Below are 26,364 nucleotides of genomic sequence, written 5' to 3' on the forward strand. Positions count from 1 at the left end.
TCATACAATTTTCTTTGCCTTTTGGACTAACAATTTTTTTTTCCTTTTTCTCCAAAGCCCCTGACTCCCATATTGCCTTCCTTCCAGTGCTAAGTATGCAGCACTGCATGTATACTGAGGATGATGCTTCCACTGGTATATTCTGCAACATGTCCTTGCCTTAGTCTGTAAGATAAGCTTTTCTGCTGGCCTGAGAAACAAGAAAGAGTCAGGGAGGAAACTTATTACTGGAGAATATTTCCCATTGAACTTCAGCAGCCTTCATTTCTCAGCTGAGTGATAAAACTAGAAAAGAAATGAACTCTGTTCCATGCATTTCTGCTCTTCTATCTAACCACTGCACTGCAGTACAAAGTTTCCACAACTACAGTGTAAGTGATCTTGTTCTCCTACTTTTGAGAAAAGCCCTGTATTATTGGTATCTTTCTTTTGGATATGGCCATCAGCAGAAGGAAATAGGTCAGGATTACGGAGGACAACACGGAAAGCAGCTTTTAGGTATCAGGTTTGAAGAGATTCACCTCTGCAATGAATGGATTACAACTTGCCATTGCAAGTCTCTAACCTTCTTGGTGTTTGGAGAGTGGCGGGACCATTATTCTCATTTTTCTTCTCTCTCAGAAAAGTATCTGTAACAGGGATCATTCACATTACACAAGTAATGTACTTGCCGCAGACCACCTACTGCACTGATTTGCAGACTGTGATAGATAAAACCTGTCCATCTTTAATGCCATCTTTTTAGTAGGTGCTAAGGGTTGGAGTTCAATGATCTTTAAGGTCCCTCCCAAACTGAGCTATTCTGTGAATAGAACCTCCAGGTCTGGATGTCTTACGCAGGAGTTACCAAAGATTCTGGGGAGAACAGGGGTATTGAATGAAGTGCAAAGTATCACTTCATTCATTGTTGTTGCAAAGAGGCAGAGTTTATCACAACCATAAAGTCGGAGGCAAAGAAAATATCTTTTGATGGTAGGCTTTGTAAATAAATTTTGCATGCTTTTTTCCACCCTCCCCCCCTCCACCCTCTCCCTTTCCTTTCAGTCCTCTTGAGCATGAAGCAGGGGAAAAAAAGGACCATTTGTATTACAGTTATTTGCAATCTAATTTGCCAAGCCAAAGGATAGTCTGAATGATCTAATTCTCAATATACTACAGGACTGAGGTGAAGTACAAATCATCTTAGAGGATCCAATAATTCTGTTTCAATTGATCAGCTTTTTAGGCAGTATCCTTCAGTTGAGACTTTTCAGATAAGTAAAGTAAATTAGGTTGAAAACAAAATGCTAGTTTCTGAAATGTGGATTTGGCAATGTATTTTTGATCTGATAGGAGCTTGGTAGCATTTCTTCTACCCGCTTGAGGCCTACCGAGCTGCATATACTGTACTCTATCAAAGCCCAGTTCTTTGCAGCTCAGTGAATAAAATACTGCAGTTTCTCCCATTGACTGACTGAAATAAAATAATCTATGATGCATGAACAAGTCTAAATGAAATAATAATATCCTTAGCAGTGAAAAACGGATTGGTAATACAGTAATTGAGCAGATTTATTGCCATCTCCTTGAGCTAGCCTGCTGAAACAGCCTGCTATTTTATTTAATCTCATATCAGAGGAATTACTGGCTGGTAATCCATTGTTAAACATCATTTAGAATGATGGATGAAAATGTCAGCTTTTCCAACATAATCAATTCATATCTCATTAGCACATATTATTTATGATTCTCATAATGGGACCTGCAGGGGTCTCCAGGGGGAAATGGAGACCTCAGCTGTTGTTGAAATGAGATGAGATATACTGTAGCTTATGAGTTAATAACTGCATATAAAAAATACTTCCCCACAGTATTGATTGTCCTTACCATTTTATAAATGAATTGAGTGCCTTGGCTTCCCCTCTTACTGTGTATGGCAGCTCTTCCTTCTATTCATTTTGTTGCTAATAATTCAGTGAGAAAAATATTAAAGAGCATATGAGAAAGACTATTTTACAAATAACTTTTAAGACACTAGAGGGGAAAAAAAGAGCCTTTGAATGTAAAGTAATAAGAAACACTTTACTGCTCTGTTGCTGTTTGCTAAGGACTTTGGGCACTTTTTCCCCCCTCGGTCCCTATGAAGACAAATCGACATATTTCTCCAGCTACAGCACAGTTGCATTTTAAGGATACTTTCTACTGTGTGCTGCCTCAAAGACCAATGAAAAGCAAACCTTGATTCATGGATTTAATGCAGCTGATGGTGCAGCAGTAATCATGGTCACAGTGTCAACTGCTGCCTCAATTAAACTACATTTGAGAATCATTTTATGCTTCAGCTCATAAACATCAATAAAGGAAAATGAGTAATAAATGACTGTCTAGAGTACAAAGGACCAGCTCATATTTCAGATGAAAATGAAGACAAAATGTAGCTTTTATTTGCCTGTGGAATTCCCATTAACTGCATCACTGACAGGAGGGAGTTGGATCAATAGTTGGCTGGCCGCAGAAAACAGTTTCTGGCTGTTCAGCAGCCAATGCAAAAGGAAAACTGTCATATTGTGATCTTTATCAGGTAATCTTCATTACACCAGACCAATGATATATGTATATGCTGGTCAGCTAGGGGCACTTCTAATTCCTGCTTCTATTTGTGGTCTGAGCGCAGTGTGCTCACAAATTATTTGTTTACAGCTGTGAAAAACCTTCAGTGTTCATCTCTTTTATTCTTTTTATAGGTAATCCATAACCAGGAACTTTCTCTCAAGACTACTTTATTCACTCACAATTTTTAAGAAAGTGCTGTATCAAAACTTATCTTTCTCCCTGCTTAAGAGGAATCTGCTAGTAGCTTTTGTGATTGCTGTTGCTGAAGCTTGACTGAAAGATTTACTGAGTATCCTCCAGTAAGTTCTTCGAGGGTATATGTGCCTTATTACAAGTGATTCTAGGCTTATTTGAACAAAGGTGACTGCTAGCTTTGAAGGAAGAGAAAAACTCTCCATGAGCTGTTAGCTTTCCAGGTGGCAGCTTGCATGTATTGCAAACTATGTATGAAATCATCTCCTATCCACACCTCCCCCCCACCTCCCCCCGCTCCCAACCTGCAGAATAGAGATATTTTGGTCCTTTACAGTGCTCTGTAATTCATATAGTTCCACCACAATGTGCACAAGTTAAGAATCTATACATAAAAGACAGCAGCTCTGGCTCAGTTGGTACACAGCTCTCTAAAGAATGTGCTTCCAGAGCACAACAGAGATTTTTAAAGTGTCACCACTTGCAAATCTAAAGCAGGAGGAAATAATCACTTCCTCTTCATGCAGTGAAAATGTAAATTACATTATCAAAACCTCAAAACCTCCAATTGAATCATAAAGTAATAAAATATGTACTGTTTCTCTATTTAGTTCCCTGTTTTACGCTGATCCTATGAAATTTATCGTTCCATTATTGTATGTAACACCAGGCATTTAAAAAAAAAAAAAAAAAAAAAAAAAAAAAAAAAAAAACCACAGCTGATAATGAGATTTCCTCTAAAAACTTTTACATTCTTACAAACAACATATACTCTAACTATATTATGCAATGATGTTTAACCTGAAAACTATGCATCTACGTTTCAGGGTAAGAATTGAAACTGACATTTGTATGCATGAAGTAGACCTCATTGTTGCTCCTAGAAGTTACCCACTTCAACTTCTCTCACTCCCAGTCCTTTGATTCTGCCCTTTGTCACCATTGCCCTCACCCTGTCACCTTCCCCTCAATGTATGTTCTCCAACTTTTTCCTTCTCCACTCCTTCCCAGATTCCAGTTGTAATCCTGATTTCCTGTTTTGTATTTCCCCTCCCTTTCACTTAATAATGCAGACTAACAATAAGAAAATATTAACTTAACTGTGTATGACTGTAGTAACAACCTAATAGTGCATGTTCCTTCAACATCATCCCATTTCTTTTCAGTCTCCTCAGCTATCTTTTGCTTCTCCTCATCCTGTCTTCTGGCTGCTTACCCTAGTAAATCTCTAGTCTTATATACCACATATTTACTCTCCCCAACATGCTTATTTGCACTCCTAGTCTCTTTCTACAAAACCTTAATCTCTCCTGTCTCTTCAGATCCTTTTCCACTCCACCTTTCTGTCTCTCCCTTCATGTCTCCCTTCACTGCTTTAGCTTTCTTCTACTTTTTAAGTCTCCCTGCACATCACAAATGCTTCCTCTAAACCCTGTCACAACCTGCTGATTCCTCCATTCTCCCTTGCTTTTCATGCTGTCTTCTGCTTCCCATTTTTTTTTTTTTTTTTTTTTTTTTTTAACAGTTTCTCTCCTGTTCATTTAGTTTCCCCTGGATTGAGGTGTCTGAAAATAATGTAAGGTAATGCCATCTTTACAAGACACAGGTTATTTTCAGGTGCAAAGCCAGTAAGGAACGTTGGTCACCTCATCAGACAGCAGTCTGGAGGTGGCAGCTATTGTGAATGAATGGAAGTTTATGAGTTTTGGAGACAGAATAAGATGTTACACTGATCTCAGAAGACATAAGAAAATTCATGACGTTTCCAGCACCCTCAGGAACTTGCATAGTTAAACTAGTTTTGCAGAGCGTATCTCTTTAGAAATGGTAGTGAATATGTGCTGGTCTTTGTATTAAAAAACGTTACATTTTAGGACAGCTGAAGGGGTCACATATAGGAACATTGAAAAGATGTCTAGCTATTGAAAATCTTAAATTTAAGAAAACATTTTTTTTTATATTACTGAAGTACTTTATCAGTATTTTAATAATATAATAGCCTAAAAAGAATCAATTACACAGATCATTTTATATACTGTTATTTCAGTGCATTTCAACCTACTGAACTTTCCATTTTCTGTAACAGAATGTGAAAATTTTGTGGAAAAATATCTACCCATCCTTTTATCTGTCAACCACAGAGAATTATGGAGTCTGGCATATACCAAAAGGACTATTTTTCATACTTATTTACACTGATAAAGAGACAACATTTTAAGCCAAATTCCATATTTGGATAAATAAATAATAATAATAAAGCATAGATTTGTTAACGATTTTCTCTGTATCTAAAATTACACCTACAAAATGAACTTTTTTAAATACAGCATTTCAGCATCAGTCCAAATCTCAGCAGTCAACTCCAGAACAGAAATGGGGATATGTATCAAGAAGACAAGACAAGTCAGGAAACCATGTTGTTTTTTTCTGAATACCCAGTCTCTAAATTCCACACCAGAAGCCTGAAAATAATATTTGGATAAATTGACTCTCATTTATCTTTCCCGAGGGATGAAAAATAGAATAATAAAAAAGTATATTATGCTGTCTTTCACAGAGCTGTGATTCTCTGGATTTGTCATTCTCTTTCCTGAAAAAAAAAAAAAGAAAAATAAAAATAAGATCCCAAGAATTTGTTCAAACCACTGCACATTGCACCAACAATGGTACTGCTTTTGGCAGCCTATATGAGACAATTGTAAAAATGTCATTGGGTGAGGGTATCTTGCCTACCCAACCCTTTTCAGCAAGGCTATCAGTAGAACCCATCTGCTGTTCATATCAGTAAGAGATAAATAAGCAAGAGGGATTGTAGTCTAGCATTTCCAGCAATCAGAATTTTTCCTCAGATACTGAGATTTTTTTTAAAAGGAATGTTTTTCATTTCTTTGAATTTGACAATACTGAACACTTCTGAACAACCTGACAGTTCAATAAAGTTATTCCTGACTTTTTAGCATGACTGTATTTTGCCAGCCAATGGATGACTTCTAAGAAATATGAAATTCAACTTCAGAAATGCTGCAATAATTTTAGTCTGATCCTTCAGTAGAATCTCCTTTCTTTAGCTCAAGCACAGGGCAAATCAAAAAGCACCAGCAGGGTCTGTTTCTCAGAAAGAAAAATCTCATCTGCACCAATGACAGTAAGAAAATCACTAAAACCAAATGTCATTCTGCTGCAAAGAAAGGGAGGTTTTAAATTAATAAAAATTAAAAATATATGACAAAAAAAAAAAAAAAAAAAAAAAAAAAAACACTAAGGATGAGCAGAGATTGCTGGCCTGTTCTAATATGCGAATTTTATTTTGCCTTTAGTACGTGAAAGCTGTGTAAACAAAACATGCTCTGGAGGAAAGATGACATTAAATAAGGGAAGTTACCACGTTCACTGGCATGAAAGTGGATCTAAACTCGAAATTGAGCCACCAGGTAGCATTTTTTAATAGTTATAAAAGAATGAACATTTAGAAAATGGAAAAGGTCTGCTCCATAGATAGATAGATAGATAGATAGAAGAACTAGGACAGAGATCTCAAGTTGTAGAGATTACAACAAGTGTAGGATCTGCCAGATGTGAAGTGGCATAATATATTATTCCTTTGTGGGATGTTGTGTTATTCTTTGATAAAGACTTCATGACATTGCTATTTTTCAAAATTTGCTATGTGGCTTATAATTAATGTTAGGTTACTACTTTATCATTGGGCTAGAGAAATAAAGGCATGTGCATTTTCTTTTATAGTAACAGCTGGTGCTTTAATTATTTTTTGACAACGTGGATAGGTGAAAAAAGAACTTGATAGTGAGCTTTGAGAAAACTAAAATATTGCCCTGGACGTGTGCGCAGCTAAGACATAGATGAATGGTATTTTATGACATGGTCAGTATCACAGAGCTTTCATAAATATTTTCCAGATGGTTAGAGAATTTAGTAGTATTCTAGTAAATATTATTTTCTGCAGTTAGATAAACAAACGTAGCACCCACCTTGATAACCATATTCATTGAATGCTGTATTCATATGAGCCCATGATACTTTAGATGCAGTGCAGGACAATCGACTTTTATCTCACTGACTTTATAAATAACCATTATAAGTAAAAATAATTAAATATAAATATTTATTACCCTTTTCTCTCTATATAAATTAGTTTCTGGCTTCTCCACCCCTTTTTGCACTTAGTGGATATGTAGTTTGTTATATCAAATGAAAGCACAGGTATGCACTGCTTTATGCTAGGAGCTATCAATAGTATGTAGCTAATACATCATATTGAATGACAGATTTCATAAATCAGTTATACAAGGGATCATGCAATGCTTTTAGCAAATTTCCAAAGAGTCATAAAAACTATAAATCAATGTATTTTTGATTAATCAATTCACAATGTCAACTTTTGGCAATAGTTATCTGTTGTGTCCTCATTGCAGGTATACTAGGATGCGTGCTATTGTCTGTCATGGGGAGATTTAAGCAAGAAAAGAGGGGGGAAAAAACTGTTGTGCTATTGTCAACATCCAGACAAGTTCTCAAATTTGCTGCAGTGAGGCAGATCTTAAGGCATATAACAATCTGACTTACAGTCCAGAATTTACAGTGGAAATAATGGAAATTTTGAAAGGTGAAATAAAAAAGTAGGTGAGCCCTAATTCTTCAAGAGTTCACAGACTATTAAAACAAACAAACGAACAAAAAAAAAAAAAAAAAAAAAAAAAAAGAACTGAATACACATTCAAATCTTTCTACCACATCATTTTACTGTTTAGATAAAATGAGCACTGAAGTCAGTAACACAGATCCTGTTTCTGGATCTCACAATGTGGATCACACATGACTATAGGGAGCAGAATCACAGATTTGCCTGTGTCTTGCAGTCTACATGCCTGCATTTAGCTAGGAACCAGCACAGATTCATTTTTTCCAAAGAAAATGCTGTTGAAGAGTGAAATCCCATACACATCGTAAAAGACGTCTGACATCAATATTTAATTTTATTAGTTATACTACAGGTACTCTAGGGAACCTGATGGAGAGCCTTCTCAGTATTGATTAGAATACAGCTATCCCACTGCACACTGTTCAAAAAAAAAATATTCAATTACAATTAATTTTTTGATTCACAATAATTTAAAATATATCATGAAAAGTTAATAAAAGTGCATATGGTTGAAACACGTTGGGATTTATTAATCTGAGATGGAAATACTAACTACAAATTACTATGATCTTTAATTTGCATAATCAATATTTTTAATTCATTCTATTTTCCTGTACAAGATTCCAGTATGGAGTATTTTTAACATTTTGTGAAAACTTCAAAATTACCTCTTTCATTTAATAGTGAAAGCTGACTATTAGCGATACTGTGCTTTTTCATTTGCAAACGAAAGAGATTTAAAAGCAACGGTAATGAACAAGTTGCTAATTATAATGCAATGAATACATAAGAATCAAATATAAATTTGGGGGAAAAAATCATCTATCAGTTCTGTTATGTCAGTGTAGTGGGTTTTTCACGACAGTCAGAAGCCTCTATACCAGCTTCTCTGTGGCATGAAGTGGGTTCTTTTGTGCTACCCTCAATTTTTAAATGTTATGTATGTATTAATTTTCAGTATGCTATGGCTCAAATAAGGAATTGCCTAGGACAAAATTGTCCATGGATGGATTAAGATTCAAAACTGATAACAATGTTTATTTTAAAAGTCTTATAAAATGAAAAGTAGAACTAATTTAAAAATATTTTAAGAACAATAATGTTAAATCTCACAGTAACCTGGATTTAGCATAGCTATGTGAAAATACTTGATACTCTTCTGCAACATGCCATGCCAGAGCAGCACATTTAGAGCACTGTGTATAGCAGCAGTTACTGGCTTTCAGGCATTCAGTGTTGGAATAGTTGTTTGCTTTTCCTTATAGAAAACTCAGGGAAACTGATTATTTCTATATTGCTGGCTGTGGAAAACTGTATCAAGATTTATTCTTCCCACCTTTTTCAAGTAGCTCAGGCAACAGATCAAGTGAGGGAAAGCACTGAATAAGAAAATTTAACAGCAGGAAGAATAGTTTGCAGATCTCCAAAACAGAAAGTCTGTCAAAGCTAAGAGACTCCTACAGCACACCTATAATTTAAAATCTCTCTTTATTAATCTTTGTGACCTTACATGCAATATTCACCCTCCCGTAACAACATCAGCATCTAATTTGATCCTTAGGTCAGTCATCTGAGATTTCTCCTGCTGGACCCTGCTCTGTCTCACTGCTCATAATTACTGGAATGGAGAAGAGTTCTAGTAGTAAAACAGAAAAGAACAAAAATAATATTTTGTGCAGCCCATGAAAATTCATTCAGGCTATAAAGGCAGGCTGTGCGGTAATTTATAATATTTGAAAAAGATATTTCAAAAATTTGCATTTCCATTGTTGGTAACTTATCTTAGGCAGTTCCATTATTCCATTATTTCTTTTCACTTTATTTTCAAACACATTAAGTTGTAATCTGCAAGAAGTTAAAGCAAGAGAGTGAAAGATCAAGAGTTTTCAAGGAGGTAGTCAACTATGGACAGCATATGATCAAAGGACTACACAAATGAAGGACTGTATTTTAGTACAGTTTGAAGCAGATAGCAAAGAAACACTGGCTCATGTGTATATTTTATTATGGCAATGTGAAATTTTAGCTTTACGTTTTTTTTTTTTCTTTTTTTCCCATAACTATGTATCACTCTCAGATAATATAATTTTTGTTTCAAGAGATATAAAATTTTGTTGACAATGTCTTAGGTAACAAAAACCAACTGAAAACTGCATTTTCAAAATACTTTATATTATCTTGCTTAAAATGTAGCCTAAAATAAATAAAATTATTACCAGAGGATGTGAAGGATTCTACTGTTGTTTTAAGAGGGATCTCCTCTAAAGACTCAATAATTAGTTGGGTACGGACAAGACAATGAGAAAATGTAGATATGAAATGAATTTGCTTTTAAGTCAGGGTTGGCAAACCATTACGAAGGGTTTTGGATTTTGTTTTTTTGTTTGTTTTTGGGGGGGGAAGTGGGATGGGGGTTGATGACATTTGGGATCTTGGGAATTTTTATTTTTTAAAAATTCACCTTAAGTAGACACGTATGGAAAGTTTTCCAGAGCAATGCTTTGGTTTAAGAGTTTACACAGACCTAGTAAGCAAGGAAAACTAAGCATGTAGGTAGATATCTGACAGAATGCTTTAAAAGGTGCTGAGGCATATCTGGATATAATACAGCATAGACAAAAGCACATATCAAACAGCACATCGGAGCATAGATTTCATAGTGCTATTCTTGCTGTGCACTGGGCAGGGACTTTTCATTTCACACATCATCATTCACAGTTTGCTGCAGTGACTCAACACAGTCAGAACATGTCAACAACACACAGTGAAATATTTCAGCGTTGCTTTTCCTTGGAAAATTAAGGACATGGGATTTTGATTTCAATTACCTTATGTTACAGTGGGAAAAAGTAGGAAAAGAGAGAATAGTGTTTTCTGATTTGGCAACAACCAATCATAGCAGAAACATGTTCCAAAACCTGCTGTCAGCCAGAACACAAACATGCATTTAAGGATAGAAACAGCTTATATAATTAGACAAGGAGATGAAAGTTGCTGTCCAGCCTTACTCCTTTTCTCATATCCACTAATACCATAGGTTAAAATAATAATAATAATAACATAATAAACAATTTATGAGCTGACAGAAATAATCTGGTCACATCTTGCTGTTTTCACTCAGGACAATATAAGTGTTATTTAGAAGGAGAAAAATAACAACCACGTGATAAAAACACAATCAATTAAAAAATAAAAAATAAAAAACTCTAGTAAGACAAAATACAGTTTGTGTCTTTGGAGTCTGAATTGTTTCCCTTTCATTCCCAATCCATCTCAATGAATACTTGGTATTTCAAAGAGTGTGAGTAGTTGTAGCACATGGAAAAATATCACCAATTTTTTTACTAAATAAATGGCCTGCCAAAGACTAGGGACATTGCATTATGATCATTAAAAACAGGAAAAAGCACAGGCTTTGAATAACAAAACTTCTGGAAGAACCCATAATTGTTCTGGTGCTTCAATTTCAATATATATATATACATATATATACACACATGTAGTGAACCATTCATATTACATGTGGCTGTGGCTAACATTGTGGTTCTTTATGCCACCTGAAATCAGATCTTGGAAGTTAGATATGAAACAGCAACAGCAAAAGCAACTTAACATACACCATATTCACAACAACACACATTTGAATCATTGTCAGATGGAAGCAAAGTTCTGCTTTTAGTTGTTTTGATTTACATTGCATACATTCTAAAAATGTTAAAAAAAATAATATAAGAAACCACAATGTGCCAATCTGTAGCTTAATTTAATACTGAAGTGTCTGGAACCATATTGGAAGAAGAAAGAGAGGAAGACACCAGAATACAACAGAATGATGATTTCTACAGAGTAAATTATGCTGGGCAGACTTTTCAGAGCATTATCAATGACAATTCAAAGAATATTGTCCTTAACCATGATATGAATCTCCTTGGAAACATTTCCCAAGCCACCTAATATCTATCACCCACACTTTTCAATCACATCAACAGTAATGAATACTGTAGTGGCTATTAAAAAGGGTATTTAGCATTTTGATGTACAGTTCCTTTCCATGCTGTTTTAAATTTAAAATTATTTTGTGGAAAAGTATAGCCAGTGTTCGGTTGTGAATCGCAGTCATACACTGGATTTTCTTCATGTGGCAAGAAGGTCTTCCAAAGCATTTCAAATATTGTTAATTAATCTTTGCCCCTGAGGGTAAATACTAAGATGAAAAGCATGCACACAGTGAGCTTGTTCCTATCTACACAGAAATATCTACTCATAGCAAATTCAAACTCAGGCACTTTTTCCTCATTGTTATGTTCTAGCCAATAATCTGGTTTCCCATCTCTTTAATGTGAAGAATACCAATGAAACTGGTATTTAGGACTATTTATGATTTTAAGTGTATATTTGTTGGGTATCTTGTATGGTTAGTTCAAAATGGAAATCTCAAAGGTAATTTGTTTTTTACTTTGTTAAAAAACTTAGCCTCTCTCCCCTTTCTTATGGTCATTCCTTATTCATGTATTTATTTTTTTATTTTTTTAATTTTATTTTTCAATCAGCAACTTCAGCTCAGACTGGCCATTTGAAAATGATAGGGTCACTGGGAAAGAACCCCTGGCCAACGAACACTCCAGTGGAGGACACAGCTCCCCAGCAAGATTATTTCAAATGAAAGAATCTGTTTTAGTAGCTTTGAACAAAGTTTCAGTTGCATACAACTGCTATTATTTCTTAATTTCATTGAAGGTATGAAATATGCAATCAGTAACCAACATTTCTGTCCAAGACTTGTGTAAGTATTGACCTACAGGTGCCTCTAAGCCAAAATTAACTTTAAACTGTAAAACAAGGAAACACTTTTGTAATGCAAGGATAGTAGGATGTGTTTTTTGCTCCTTCACAGATGAATCATATAGAGTTTCATAGAAAATACATCTTACTGCAATTCCAAAATATGTTAATTTTCATATACTTCCACAGGAGAATTACAAATAAATAAAGAATTCACTTTAAGTGTTGCATGTTTTTAGATCATTTCATACAGAGCCCTGTTCAGTGCAGCTCTACAAGTCTTCCCATGTTTTAAAAACATAAGCAAGCATACATGTGGGCACTTGTGGCAGAGCTGGTCCCAAGGAATCCTCTTCTGCTGACAACTGTGGTTCTTGGTCCCAAACTCCCAGTCACCAAGCAAGAAGGGAATTATGCATGTGTGTGGAAGGACAAACTCAGTGTTTCAATCCTTCCATTTTCTCTAGAAAGCTCAGCAGTTGATTTTACATTGCCCTCCCTACAAAGGAGGACAGTGTGGATATAAGCATTGGTGGGTTGATTTGATAGCATTTCTATATTCTCTTCAGAGAACTGAGAGATAAAACAGTTTGAGAGAAACAGGAATTTTAATATTATTTATTAGCTTATTTCTTTTAAGCATAGTGTAAACATATAAACTGGAACAATTCAAAATATTTTTTATTTTATTTTACTACTTAAAAGGAAACATGATTGAGGTTTGATTTATTTATTTTTTGGATATATCACTTGCTCACTACTACGTGCTAAAGGTTAATGGTATAGTCTTGCTCCTTAAAACACTTTGGAGATATCAGAAAAGCTGAAGCCCTTAGAGATTTGAGATGCTTCCACTTGAAAGTCTATCCAAATAGTGATTAATTACTGGTTATTTCAACAGTGGAAAAAAACTACCTGTAACTTAATAAATGCCTGCTAGTGAAATATATGTTTTAATGTTGGTATTCTGGGCTTGTGATTCACATATACCACATGTACTTTATTATTACAATTACTAGGAAAAATATTTTTCATGAAATTAAAATATAATCTTTGTCTAATAGTACGCCTATGATCTATTCATGGCATCTCAAATATTTTCATTTATTTGTATTATTTGCATTAGATAGAGCAATTCAGTGTAAAATTTGTTTGCACCGTGTTTCAAGATTTCAGCTGCTCTTTCTCGACTGTTTTTGTGTGTTTTTATTTTAAGAAAAATGGAGAGAATTCGGTTCTGAGTTGGAAACCCTTTGAGCGCAGCTCTGCTCTTCTAGGTTGATACAATGCTGCCATCATATGGACCATATCCTGTACAGCATTTGGGGGAAGGAGGTTTTCAACCCAACACAGCTGCACTAACTATATACTAAATTGTACAGACCCTTACTACACACAGATATTAACACCTAGGTAGCAGTGATACCTATCATAAATCATAAGACTTAGTGTCTTATGGGGAGGTGGTGTCATCTTTTGAAGCTTAATTCCATGCCATTATAATTCAATTTATACCCAGTTATTTCTTTCTGATAGTAAAGTAAGGTTAATAAAGTTAGAGGGTTATAGACATAACAGGCATACACCTCAATATTAAGCACCTGTAGGACCATACCTAGCATGAATCTTATTAAATATATTTTACCTTGTTTAGCAGGCTACTTAAACAGACTGTTTAAGTTTTCTCAGCATTATCACCAATACTTACTTCAAAGTAGCATGTCAAACTTCCATTATTCATTAAAAAAAACAAGGGAGAGATTGATTTGAACTTACTAAACCTTTGCAAAACAACACTAAGTATTGTAAATTTTATTAGTCCTGAATTCACAGAAAGATTCCAGCCTTAAGAAAACTAAAAGTGTGTCTATTTAACACAATTATACCCAAATGCCTCTAAAACAGTTGAAAGACTGCAGGCACATATCGTAAATGAATATTTGATCAATTGAATCCCCTTCCCATATTTACAAAACACTTGAAGAGATAGTGAAATATTCCTAGTTTATGCTTCATGTCTGATACTTTCTCTACTAAAGATACAGTTACTACAAAAGATTGTGTGAGTCCTTGCAATCAAGTAAGGAGAAAATGATGTAAATAAGAAAAATAAAAAATAAAACGGAATCATTGTGAATTTTGTTCATGTTTACACATAACTCACTCTAGTAAGTAGGGACTCAACATAAAATGTCTGTGACTGTGATTTGGGGTTCATGAATAAAGAAGTGGCCTGCTATTCACAGGTCTTTCCTTTTTTTTTTTTTTTTTTTTTTTTAAGTTGGTTAACTTATCATGCGTATTTCTACTTCAAATAAAGCAGTGAAAATAACATTTTATTATGTAAGTAGATTGAACAGGTTACACAAACTTGCTAAATGTTGATTCTGTGAAGGGGAAAGTTCAAGACAGTAGTTTGAATTGTATTAAGTAGTGACCAATTTCAAAAAGTGATGTTATACTGGTATGTCTTACAATAATAAGCACCATATTAAATGATGACTAACAGTGTAAGGTTACTGGACTGTATTTCTGAGGACAGGTGAAATAGGAAAAATGAATGATATGCTATGGCAAACAATGCTTCCCTGCTTAAACTTGCCTTGTATTTCTTTTTTTCTAAAACAAATTTACCTATATCAAATATACCGGCAAATCCGAAGAGCATCATTTAAAACAAGTATATTCTGGGTAAAAACCTTCAGCCTCACTGTTCCTATACTGTTCCCAGTATATAGTCCCAGGAAGGCAGACACATTCACATCGTCCCTTTTCCCAGTGCTGCATCCTTAAATAGTGTGGACCTATATACCAAACATGGGCACTCACCCAGCATAGCAAGGAAGGGAATAAATAATTTGCTTCAGTGTTGCACTGACTGTTCTTTTATCAGATAAGCCCGGCCAGCAGGTGCACTGATAAGTGACCCAGGACAGGCTCCATTCCTGTCTTCCTACTGTGAGGAGAGATAATAGATCCATTTTATTGTATTTACCCTGCACATCTTAGTCTTTAATTGCCCAAAAGACATATAGAGGATCTTATTCTTTCTCTTCTTCCTCCTCTTTCTCTTACACATATGCTTTGATCCAATTCCATCTTGTCTTGAAACATTTTTATGTGTTGGCAGCTTCCTATAATGGCTATTGAAATAAATACAATGTTTTAATCCACCAGATTTCTGGTAACGATCATCAAGATTTGTAAATATTATGAGCTATGCAATTTTACTATGTGGGTTAGTATATTCATTTTTATCAGCCTATAAATTAATAATGGAAAACTCTACTTACATGGATGCTCTCCTTTTGCAAAAAGAGATGTGAAAAACATCTTTCATTTTTCTTTATTGTTATGATGGAAAGCAGACTACATTGATAAATGATTTGTGATAATTTACAAAACTATTTTAATTACTTGTCTTTATTTATAAGTGTTGAAACTCATACAGTTTTCATGGAAGCTGCTCTCCCCGAGTACCACAGTATTGTTTACAAAAGCTATTGTTGTCTTACATGTTTTTTCATCTTTATTCTGTCCTTCATTTATTTATTTATTTATTTAGGTTTAGGTCAATCTATAATGTTAAAAGCTGCTAATGGGTGACAGGGAAGGGCTGTTTTTAATACATTCTCCTTTCAAGTAGGTGAACTTTACATAGTTAAAGTCTGTGATTTAAAATGACTATATCTTTACATATACAATCTGCAACATTTTCTAATAGAAAATCTTTATCAATTTTAATTGTCTTTACTAAATGCACGTACCATTTCTATTTTCCCTCAAAGAGCCATTTCAGAGGGGTGAGAATAGTTGAAGAGGTAGGAAAATGAAGAATTCAAATGATTTGGCTCCACTTAGCACTGTAAGCAAACATAGCAGCATTTTCACTTTGGTAGCTGATGGCATCCATCCTCGAAAGATTGTTTTAAATAAATGTCCAAGAAAAGTGCATGAGTTCTGACTTTCACTAACCTGCTTGTCTTTGTGCACAGACTCTGCTTTATCACAATTCACTTCAACAAGCACATAGTCCTCCTACCTTTGACCATTTTTGAGAAGCCTTTGAAAAAATAACTGATGGAAAACAACAGTTATGAGTTCTGTGTCTTAATAAGAATTTGTACAAACCTCTGAAAAGCTCTGTAAAAAAGCACCATCACCTGTACATAACTAAAGCATGCAGCTTCTCTTCCTGAAAATATTCTGAATGTTAAGCATACAGTAAATGAAATGGCATAAATCTAGAGCCATAAATTAACATTGGCATAAATCTAGAGAGGAATTAAATCCAAGAGATGTTACTTATATCCAAGCATTTGCAGGAACAGAATACTGGGTAAACATTGTTACTTTCTCTCTCAATAATGTGGAACAAAATCTTTTGTTTTCAGTCATAATCTTTAACGTAAAAAAGTCTCATCGGAATGCCACCTGCTTACAGTTTTCTAAGCATTCAAAGTAAATTTTAAGTACTGCTTTTCTGTTCCTGCTTTTCAGAGCCTATTCTGCAATCACCAGATGTTAAAACACTGGTTACGTGATCTAGTTGAGTTTATGAGATATTTAGAAAAATAGTTGTAAGCAGAAAGTTAAAAGCCTCAACTGTTACTATAGGTACCAGGCAGATTAAATCTGGTAGCATTTTTCAAATAAATATTTTGATCAGGCCCTGCAACAGAGTACATCATCCTAATTGCTTTATGCAACAGTGAAGCAACCTTTTTAATTGATAGTGATTAGTGAACTTTCTAAATCTGTAAAACTTCAGAAGTCTTAAGCTTCCAATAAATACCAGTGTCTATTTTTACACCACTGCTTCCATTTAACAGAAAGGAGAATACATCACCCTGCAGCTGCTGATGCTGCAAACACCAAAAAAGGCTTTTATTCCACCTATCATGCAGTAGAAGTGTCTCCTCATATCATTGTTTAAGGACTAGAGTTGCAAAAGTTTTTGTTTGGCCTGCTCCAACCAGAAAGAGAAAACTGAGAATTTTTATCACAGAATAATCAAGAGATAAAAAAAAAATTACTTCTTGCTATAATCTTGATACAAACTTATCTTGAGATCAATGACCTAATCAAACACTCAGCGAGGGAGAGTGAGAAGTTGAACTATCCTTTCATTTTCTACTGTCTAATTATGATCACTGCTTGTCATGTTCTTAAATTTGATTAAACACTGTTTGTGTAAGGTATAGAAAATTTAACTATTTCCTAGCACAAGTTCTGGATATTTGAAAATACATACAAATTACGTGATGCCATTTTGACCTTAGCTGGAGCTCCTCTTTGATAGACTATGTATAAATGTGCTAGAACACACAGTAAGAATCCCTGGCATTGACAGTCTGCATTGATAATTCAGGGGGGAACTGGTATCAGCATAAAAGGCAGGAGGATTAGAGCATTTTGGTTAAAGTACTTCTATATTCTGACATGTCCTTGTTCCTTCATATGTGCTCCACATCCCTTTTTTGGACAAACTAATGTCATCAGCATGCACAGGAGCAGGGCTCTCTTCATAGCTGGATCAGGCTGCTCAGCGCCTTCTCCAATTGTTTTGAATAGGACTGAGCTCCCAGTCTCAAGTTATTCCAGGTCATAACCTCTCTTATGATGAAGAAATCTCACCTTTATCCAGGTAGAATTTTCCTTGGTGTAACTTGTGTCCCTTATTTTCCTGATCTGGCTCTGTTTTCTCTACAACCACACAAAACGTCATGTAGACATCACTAATGTCTTCCCTTTGCCATCTTTCCTCCAGCCTGAAGAAATTGCTTGTGAACCCCAAATTTTCCTAGAGAAATAAGAGCAATGAGTTAAACAGTAAGAGCACCTCACCACAAAGCCACTGTGCAGTCAGAACTGAGTGGATGCAGGGAACATCCCTGACTGAGTACAGGTTTTACATTCTGAAGAGTTCATCTTCTGTACTAACAGCTACTCTCAGTAGGAACAGCTGACTCCCCAAGGAAATTGCAGAACAAAGAATTAAAAAAAAAAAAAAAAAAAAAAGGAAGGATGAAAGAATACAAATGTATTTAAAATATAACTCAAATTTCTGAGGCAATTCTTTCTCATAAAACAGAAACTGAGAAGCCAATATTAAAATTGGTAAAAGGATGTCTTAGAAATATATTTTCGTGGGAGAAGTGGAAGTTTGTATGGCTATATTCAGGGTAGCACCTGTGACAAGAGCCACAATAAACTACATATATTCATAGCTGCATCACAGGAGGTTGTCTACAAAAGTAGAAGATAAGGCAGCTGGGGAAGAGGAGGAGGATGGGAGGGAATCTAATAATGGCAAGAATAAAGTACTATCAGAGAAAACACTAACAAGTTAATGGAAGGAATTGGTGAGTGTCCCAGTTTAAATCTACTAAGATTAGGAAAGGATACTTTTCCAAAAATAGATCTAGAATTGAAAAGTATAGTAAAAGTTAGGTCTAGCCTAGGTTTGAGTAAATCACCAGCAGCTACTAGTGAAAGAAGACTGACTTATAAGGGGCAGTGAATGATACAGAGAAAGTGCTGCAGAGTGGTGGGCTGCTTCAAACCCTAGTGAAAGCTGGCAAGGAAAGATTAAGCATTAAGAAAGGGAAAATGGTTGTGTAAACCTTTATTGTTTTTCCCTTTGTATGCTATGTACCTTTGAGTAAATTAATAAATAATGCTTTGTTTTGAAGATGCCGTTTTTGACTCATTTGAGTCAGACACTGTTACAAGTACCCAGATTAAAAGGGCTTGCAGGTGACAACAGCTGAGCCTGTTCCATGCATACTGCTTGGAAGAGGGAGAGCTATGGGCCCCAAATCGGAAGGGACATAGGTGCCAGTGGCTCATAGAGATGGATACTCAAACTGGGAGAAAAGAAGTCCAAAGCACCACTTGCCCCTCAGCTCCCCTGAGGTGCACTTGGGCACTGCAAAGCCACAATCAGGCTTATGCTTAAGTGCCCCCAGTAAAGAGGGTCTCTGGCCAGCCTGTTCAGGAACAAATATTCAGATAGGCTCAGTAATCCATGAGGAAACAACCTTTTTCAGATTGTTAAAGTTACAGTGTGTGTATCTCAAATTTTGTCTTTAGAAATAAAGACATGCCCCATGAAGTTCCCACTTGTTATCCTCAGACAGAGCACTGTATGGAGAGGTTAATGAGCAAGAGAGAACTGTGGTGACTAGTGCCTATCCTGCCTCACCAGGAAGACTGTACTAGGCAGTGGCATCAGCATATTATTTCTATAGAAAGTAGAAAATTCAAGTGCAAAAGTGATCCAAGTTCACATTTTAACACTCAGGTTCCACAAAGCCCTGTACCTAAAACCCTGTGCTTACCTCGTATTACACAGAAAGAACAGCCACAGGAAGCTGTTTTTATTGCGGGATCCAGTTGTTGGGTTAAAAATAATCTCAATAAAAGATAAAGAAAGAGTTGCAGGTTCCAAAGGAAGAAATTTGATAAAATTAAAGTGTAATAGACACTTCAAACTGTGTGATCTGGCCTAATAAGTTATTAATAGGGAACCATTACTCCTCATACATTTTTTATGAAGAAGGCATTGCCTTTTTGTCAAGATTAGTGGATTATAAAATATTTGTGCTACACAATATAAATGACCCTACCTATTAATAAGTCTCTGGAAAGATATGCTTAAATTGAATTACATTAAGAAGAAAAGTGCCAACAGAAAATTAGGCATAATTAATGGGAACACATAAATAAACCAGAGAGAGAGGGAAAAGGACATTCTGTCCATTGATCATTTTGAGGATTAATTGCTGATATGCTGTAATGACATACTAACTATTACTGTTTTTATAAGGACCATTTCACAGAAGATGAAATCCATGCAACTATGAATATGTATTGTGATTTATTGCCACAAGATAATTACACTGATCACATACCTCTAATTAGCCAGTATAATTTTGAAGGCTAAAAGATACAGCTTAAAATGTAATATACAACAAAGTCTCATTAAATTCTTCCAGTAAAATAGATTTTTTTTTTCCTGATATCAAACAGTCAGCCTTCCCTCCTTGTTTGCAGTACAATGGCCCAGGACAAATCACACTGAAAGTGAGGAGGTGGGCAACATCACTGTTATTTTCCAAGGTTTGGAGCCAGAGGTCCATTCAGAACAATGATACCTTGGATATGCGGGAAATTATTTTTCACATCTCATTCACATAATGAACAAAGTGAATAGAGTTACACAGCAAATGAGCCCTCTGGTCTTCTTCATTTGTCAACATATATAAGGTTTCTTTGGATATTACAGCACTGCCTCCAGTGTGTTTGGCTACATTCTGTTTTTCAAAGACTCATGGAAAGTTTCAAAGGCTTTCATTATTAATCAGGAATGTAAATATGAAGCTTAATTGCTGAATCTTTTAAACAATACCATAGAGATAACAAACAGGAAAATTATTTTGTTCACTAAGTTAAGAGTTCAAATACCAAATAAATAAGTAAAAAGTAAAACAAGCCCCTTTCTCTAGACAGAAGAAAAGAAAGAGGACCTGTTCATTAGAAATAATCCACCTGAAACAAAACACCTTACACTAATCCTCTAAAAACCTTATCTACTCTTTGACACTGTTGTAACAAACACTTCAAAAGTACTGTGCCAACATTGCTCATGTGTTCAGTGGATTTTAATTAGAGCTCTGAAAGCTTGGGAAAACTGGCCGAGTGAGCAAGCTTGCTCTTTTCAAATGGCAAGACAACTGTCCTTTTACCCACCTCCCAGTCATAGCATATGTTTAATTAAAATCGGAGCAAATAATGGAGACAGAAGAGAAAAAGCTCCTTCCCACAAATTAGTGAGGAAAACATGATTAAGAAGGTACTCAGCAAGATGAAGAAAGTAATCCATGCTGTTCTTTAGTTGTACTCTGAACCCAATATCTATGGATAGGTCTTGGGGAATTGTTCCTCATGAACAGCATGAATGGCTTAATGTATTAACCTCTTTAACTGCTTTAGAGAGCACAGGGATATTTAATGATGGTTAGCAACAGGAAAACTACAGCAGATAAGGGCACAAGGAAAGACACAGAGTTCTGACTTTCTGCTGTTGGAGTTGCAATTGCCCCAAATATTTGTCATAAAATAGTTATTTCTATAATTCAGTAGAAGAGAATATCTAGCTATCACTTTTACTAAAGCAAACCAACTGGGTTAGCAGTACCACAACTCAGGGGCAAAGCAGGTAGTCCAGGAAAACAGAAAGGTCTTGCTTCCTGCCTTTACAACAGGTCCTAATGCTACTGTGCTGTCAGTCTTCCAACCTAGCACACGCTCCCTCCCTCTTCACCCTGTTCTTGGATCTACCCAAGGTACAGTAATTGGGGGGGAGAGCAAAAGTCCAGCCATAAGAAAAGGCTGTGAGAGACAAGGAAGCAAAACTTTTGCACCTGTTGTGTTGTAATCACTCCAGTAAGGAAATTCAAGCTCATTATGAAGAGACATAAGATAAAAAATTAACTGGAACACAAAACAGAAAATGCACCAATGAGTAGAAAGAATATGAGAGACAAATGAAAATTAAAAGCAAAGAGGAAAAAAGGGGTGCAAGCACGTAAGAAGGGAATATGAAGTACTAAATGGAGATGTGAGGGATGACACTCAGAAGAAGGACTGCTATCCCGTCCTATGGTTTACTCTGATGCCTACTTCTTGAAGCAGGCTTGAAGATCAAAAATATCAGTAGAAAAACACGATGCTTGCACATAGGATTTCAGCTGGACTTGAACCTGCACAGACATTAACGCTGAACCTAAAACTACCATATTGCTTGGGAAAGTTAAAATAAAGAAAAGTTGATATTTCAGGGATATGGATCACATTTATTTTTGATAGATATAATGATACACATAATGACAAAAATAAGTGTTCTAGAGAAAAGAATAATTATCAAAATAATCTGGGAAAGATCCTGAAAGTATGTGAAATACTTCTAGAGAATCTTTATGTAACTCAGACTACAAACTTAAGAATTGTGGTCAGAAAGGTTACCACAGAGCATTTCCAAATTCTCAAAGCTTGAGAGGAAAGCTGTCACCTGCAGCTTGCATGCCTGCCAGACAGTAAGTAACAAGCAGCGTAAGAAGCTAATGTTTCATGAAGTCATTATTTATACTAGCACATGAAAGATTCTTTTAAAATGCTTAGAAAATTCAAAGCTATTTTTCAAGAACTCTGTTTCGTGAGCTGTAGAAGCTTCACGTGTTATTGCTGGAAAAGCAGAATTCAAATACTATTTGCTGATCATTGCTGAAAAATTGTGAAGCAAGGTGACATATGCAGATGATAGACACCACACTAACCTCTCACAGAAGTTATCAAAGAAGATTTTAAAAATTTGTTCACGTCTTAAAGAGACATTACGCTTAAGTTTGTGACAACTAGACTTTCACCCACAGTGTTGAAATCATAATCATCTTATAATGCATATAAATGCAGTTAAGTATATCCAGAACATCAGAACATAACAATCATCAACTTTAAATCTCTTTTCAGCCTGTGAGAAGACAGCAAATTTGTCCCATACAGCAAGTTTATATATCCCATATTAGATATCTGAAATTAATCTAAAGAAAAGAAGAAAAAACAAAACAAAACAAACAAAAAAAAACCCACAGTTTCAGATACTACTTCAGCTCTGCCTTCTTCTTTTATCTTGCAATATTCATAACATAAAATTATGCAAAAGGATTGTTGTTGTTGCTGTTATTTTTCCCTCTAGTACAGTGACCAAATTATTTCTATGTCTTTTACCCTCTAGTGGCCAGGAGAATAAACAAATTTGTGAAACTGTGAGATGCTTCATGAATTGACTGCTTATATCTGAGATATTAGTATCCCTAAAATACCTAGTTTAAGAAACTATGATGTTGAATTGTGATTAACAAATGAACATAGCTATGATTAGTAGGGGAAGTTATTAACTGCTGGGGGGGGAGGGGGGGTGGAAGAGGGCAGAAAGAGTAATCATTAAGTAATCATTGCTTCCATTTAACTTTTTTAGTATAAAAGATTAATATCCAAAATCAGCAAATCCTGATGTTGTACATCCTAGTTTTGTACATTGTACAATCAAAAGTAGTTTGTTTCTCACAGGTTAATTCTTTTTGTCAGGTCCATAGAGATCAGGACCTTGACTTTGGGCATAGGAGAAAAATCTCCAAAAGTATTTTCCAATTTTATTCTTGAGCTTTCCCTGACTTTGCGATGGATTAACTGATGACTATTTTACAGATCCATTGCAGTTTAAAACTGTATGTTTCAAACACAGATGGGAAACTGAATTTCAAAAATTCCTACAGGAACTTGCAGATTCAGAGAAAACATATTTTATAAGCCTAAGATACCCACCCTGACAATATTTAATAGACTGTTTTGCTTCTCTGATCTGTAAAAGACATGGTTCCTTACAACTCTTTCTCCAAAGAGATAAATTTGGGGATATAGCTATCCACTCTCTAAATAATGTTATCTTCTCTTCCTACTCATTCAGAACAAATTACTAGTGTGATTACCAGTGTTAAGGATGTGTTGTTTATCACAGAGGCTTTTTAAACCCACCTCATTATCCTCCCATACCATTCTACAACTCCCAAGTCCTAAAGTATTACATTACATTGCATTAGTATTCACTGATCCTTGTGGCTGTCACAAGCAGCTCTGTTGAAGAGGAGACACAAAGATTACGAAAAAAACAAGAGGGAAATGAAGATAGAAAATCTAAAATTGCTGGTAGTGATCAGAAAACATATTAACCAATTTATATCTTGTGGCACCAACCACATGCCTAGTAGGAAAGTGGAATATCATGAAAGTAGTCATTTCCAATACAAGTAATGAAAATTGTTGCCAACAATTTCAATACAATCTCAATCACAAAACAAACCCACTGGATGTTAATCACAGCTCCTTCCAAAACCACAGATACTTTGCATGGGTTAAGATTGAGCTAGAGTCCATATTTCTGCTATTTTTGCAATGCTGGCTCTTTACTTTTCACAAGTGTCAGCTTGGTTACTTACCAAAATATATTGCTTATGCAGCAACGTTTGTGATCCCCCTCCCTTTTTTTTTCTTTATTTATTTTTCCCTCATTCTTATTGATATAGGCCCACATTTGCAATGTCTGTACTTTGTAGAAATATTAATTTGGATTTCTGGTATAATCAACACGTATCTTTTTTTTTTTTTTTACATTTGTAGTAAAGTAGTATGTTATTTGTGCTTTTAGCTACAAAACAGGCTTGTTTCTTTTTATCCTTACTAGTTTAAAGTGTTTGCCAATGTTTCTACATTTTCATACCTATCAAGAGCCCCCAACAGGGGCCTCACCATCTTTGAGACTCCATAACCTCAGACAGCAGCATTCAGAACAAAGCCCCAGAGCTGCATGTGTTGTCCTCTGGAAGAAGTGGCATAAGGAAGGGAGACTGCTCTAGAATACGTTGTCTTCCTAAACCACATGATGCATTCAGATAATTAAATTTTTAACAAGTCATTTCCTGAGAGCTACTCTGTGAGTGCTACTCCACCAGCTTAAGTTTCTTTTGGTTCCACACTCATTTATAGGACAGGGCTCTGTTATGGAAAGATGTTACATGGAAGCATTTCTCTTTGTCTTTCTTTACCAGTGTTTGTTCTCATCAGACAAGGTCAGAGTTAACAAAAACAAACAAACACACACAAAAAAAACCAACAGTTTAATAACTGATCCCTTTATTTTCAATAGCAATTATGGAATAGCAACAGCCCTCATCAGGGTAGAGGGTGGGGATGGTGATTAACTCAGTGCATTCACTATTGATGGGCAGCAAGTGTAAATGAAACTGCAGCAGCTCAGTACTGTGGGATTTTAGAGCACGTTTGTCACTGACCAGGCTTTTTGAGATCGTTATCATTTCTCTGAAGAGAATACTCTTTGGTGGAACATTTCTTGCAGTGGAATATATTTACCATGCAAGTATAACAAGGTGGTATAAGTTCCACCAGGAGGTAATATCATTATCATTTTCCTTTCCGGAGATATCAAGTTTTACTTTTCCTTTTTTTTTTTTTTTTTTCTTGGGAGGTGGTAGACAAAAACAGAACTACTTGTAAATGGTCACAAAACGAAGAGATCCCAGCTAATTACATGGTTTAGAACACTGCAATTTTAGCTCCAACCATGCACTGACTCAGATATAGCTCAAACACTTTTTGTGCTTTCTCAGCTTTATTCTATCATAGATCAGCTTCTTCATGATCTGGTCTCTTCTTTCAGCTATAAATGCTTTTTTTAATGTATACCATATAATAAGTATACATTTTTGTTGTTGTTGTTTTAAATCTTCCCTGTCCTTCAAGCTTTCTGTCTGCCAAAGAGGGTTAATTACTACTTTGTGAAACTTGGTACTGAGTCTCGGAGTACTAGTAATACGAACCAAGGTAATGATCTTTTGTGTTTACAACTAATCACTAAATTTTCTTTCCATTCCTGAGACCCCATGCAAATAAAACACTGTGCCAACAGTACAGACTGCCTCAGGAAGCCTTTTACCTAGCACTTGGGGAGTTTTTGTTTGCCTTGTAAACATATTGAAGATCACCTTCTCAATCCTGTTAATTTCTTTTATTCCTTCCATGTGTTTTTCCGAGTTTGTTCTGCTGCTGTAGCTTCACGCATGAGTTGGGGTCTGGTGTAGAAAATCCTTCATGTTATATTCAAGATTTTAGGAGAGTTTAAGTAGCTTCTTTTTCAGAAGCCTGCTCCAGACATTAGTAGCAACATTTTTGTTTTCTTTTATAGGTTTGGGAACCTCAATAACCAGATGAATCAGACAAGTCATCAAGAGTTAAAACAAATTTATGGAAACTACCAAGAGTGGGATATGTTGTATATATGGAGATTTTGTTTGAATAATGTGTAAGATGACTTCATTTAGAACATCAGATGTGTTCTAAAGAAAAAACAAGAAAATTAAATATCCTCATTCCACCTGCTGAGAGTAAGAATTTGCTAACTATCAGTAAATCAGTAAAAGAAGTTACTTGGATTTGATAAGGTGAGGTTCATTAAATAAACCAGGTGAGGCAAGGTTTGGCAGAGTGTTACAAAGAATGTC

The 26,364-nt window shown here is 35.4% G+C and overlaps 2 long non-coding RNA genes across 2 annotated transcripts in view; one reads left to right on the forward strand and one right to left on the reverse strand.

Annotated features, from left to right (window-relative positions):
* The window catches only part of LOC311431379, a 401,329-nt gene that overhangs the window by 270,585 nt on the left and 104,380 nt on the right, over nt 1-26,364 (forward strand). The gene's annotated exons all lie outside the window — the stretch shown is intronic.
* LOC311432733 lies at nt 4,808-24,701 on the reverse strand. Its single transcript, XR_014690277.1, has 3 exons — nt 24,567-24,701; nt 17,864-18,029; nt 4,808-5,374 (listed from the first exon to the last, which is right to left on the reverse strand). It is a non-coding gene; the product is annotated as an uncharacterized lncRNA (long non-coding RNA).

The sequence above is a fragment of the Aythya ferina genome, assembly GCF_964211825.1.
Source record: "Aythya ferina genome assembly, chromosome: 2".
Lineage (NCBI taxonomy): Eukaryota > Metazoa > Chordata > Aves > Anseriformes > Anatidae > Aythya > Aythya ferina.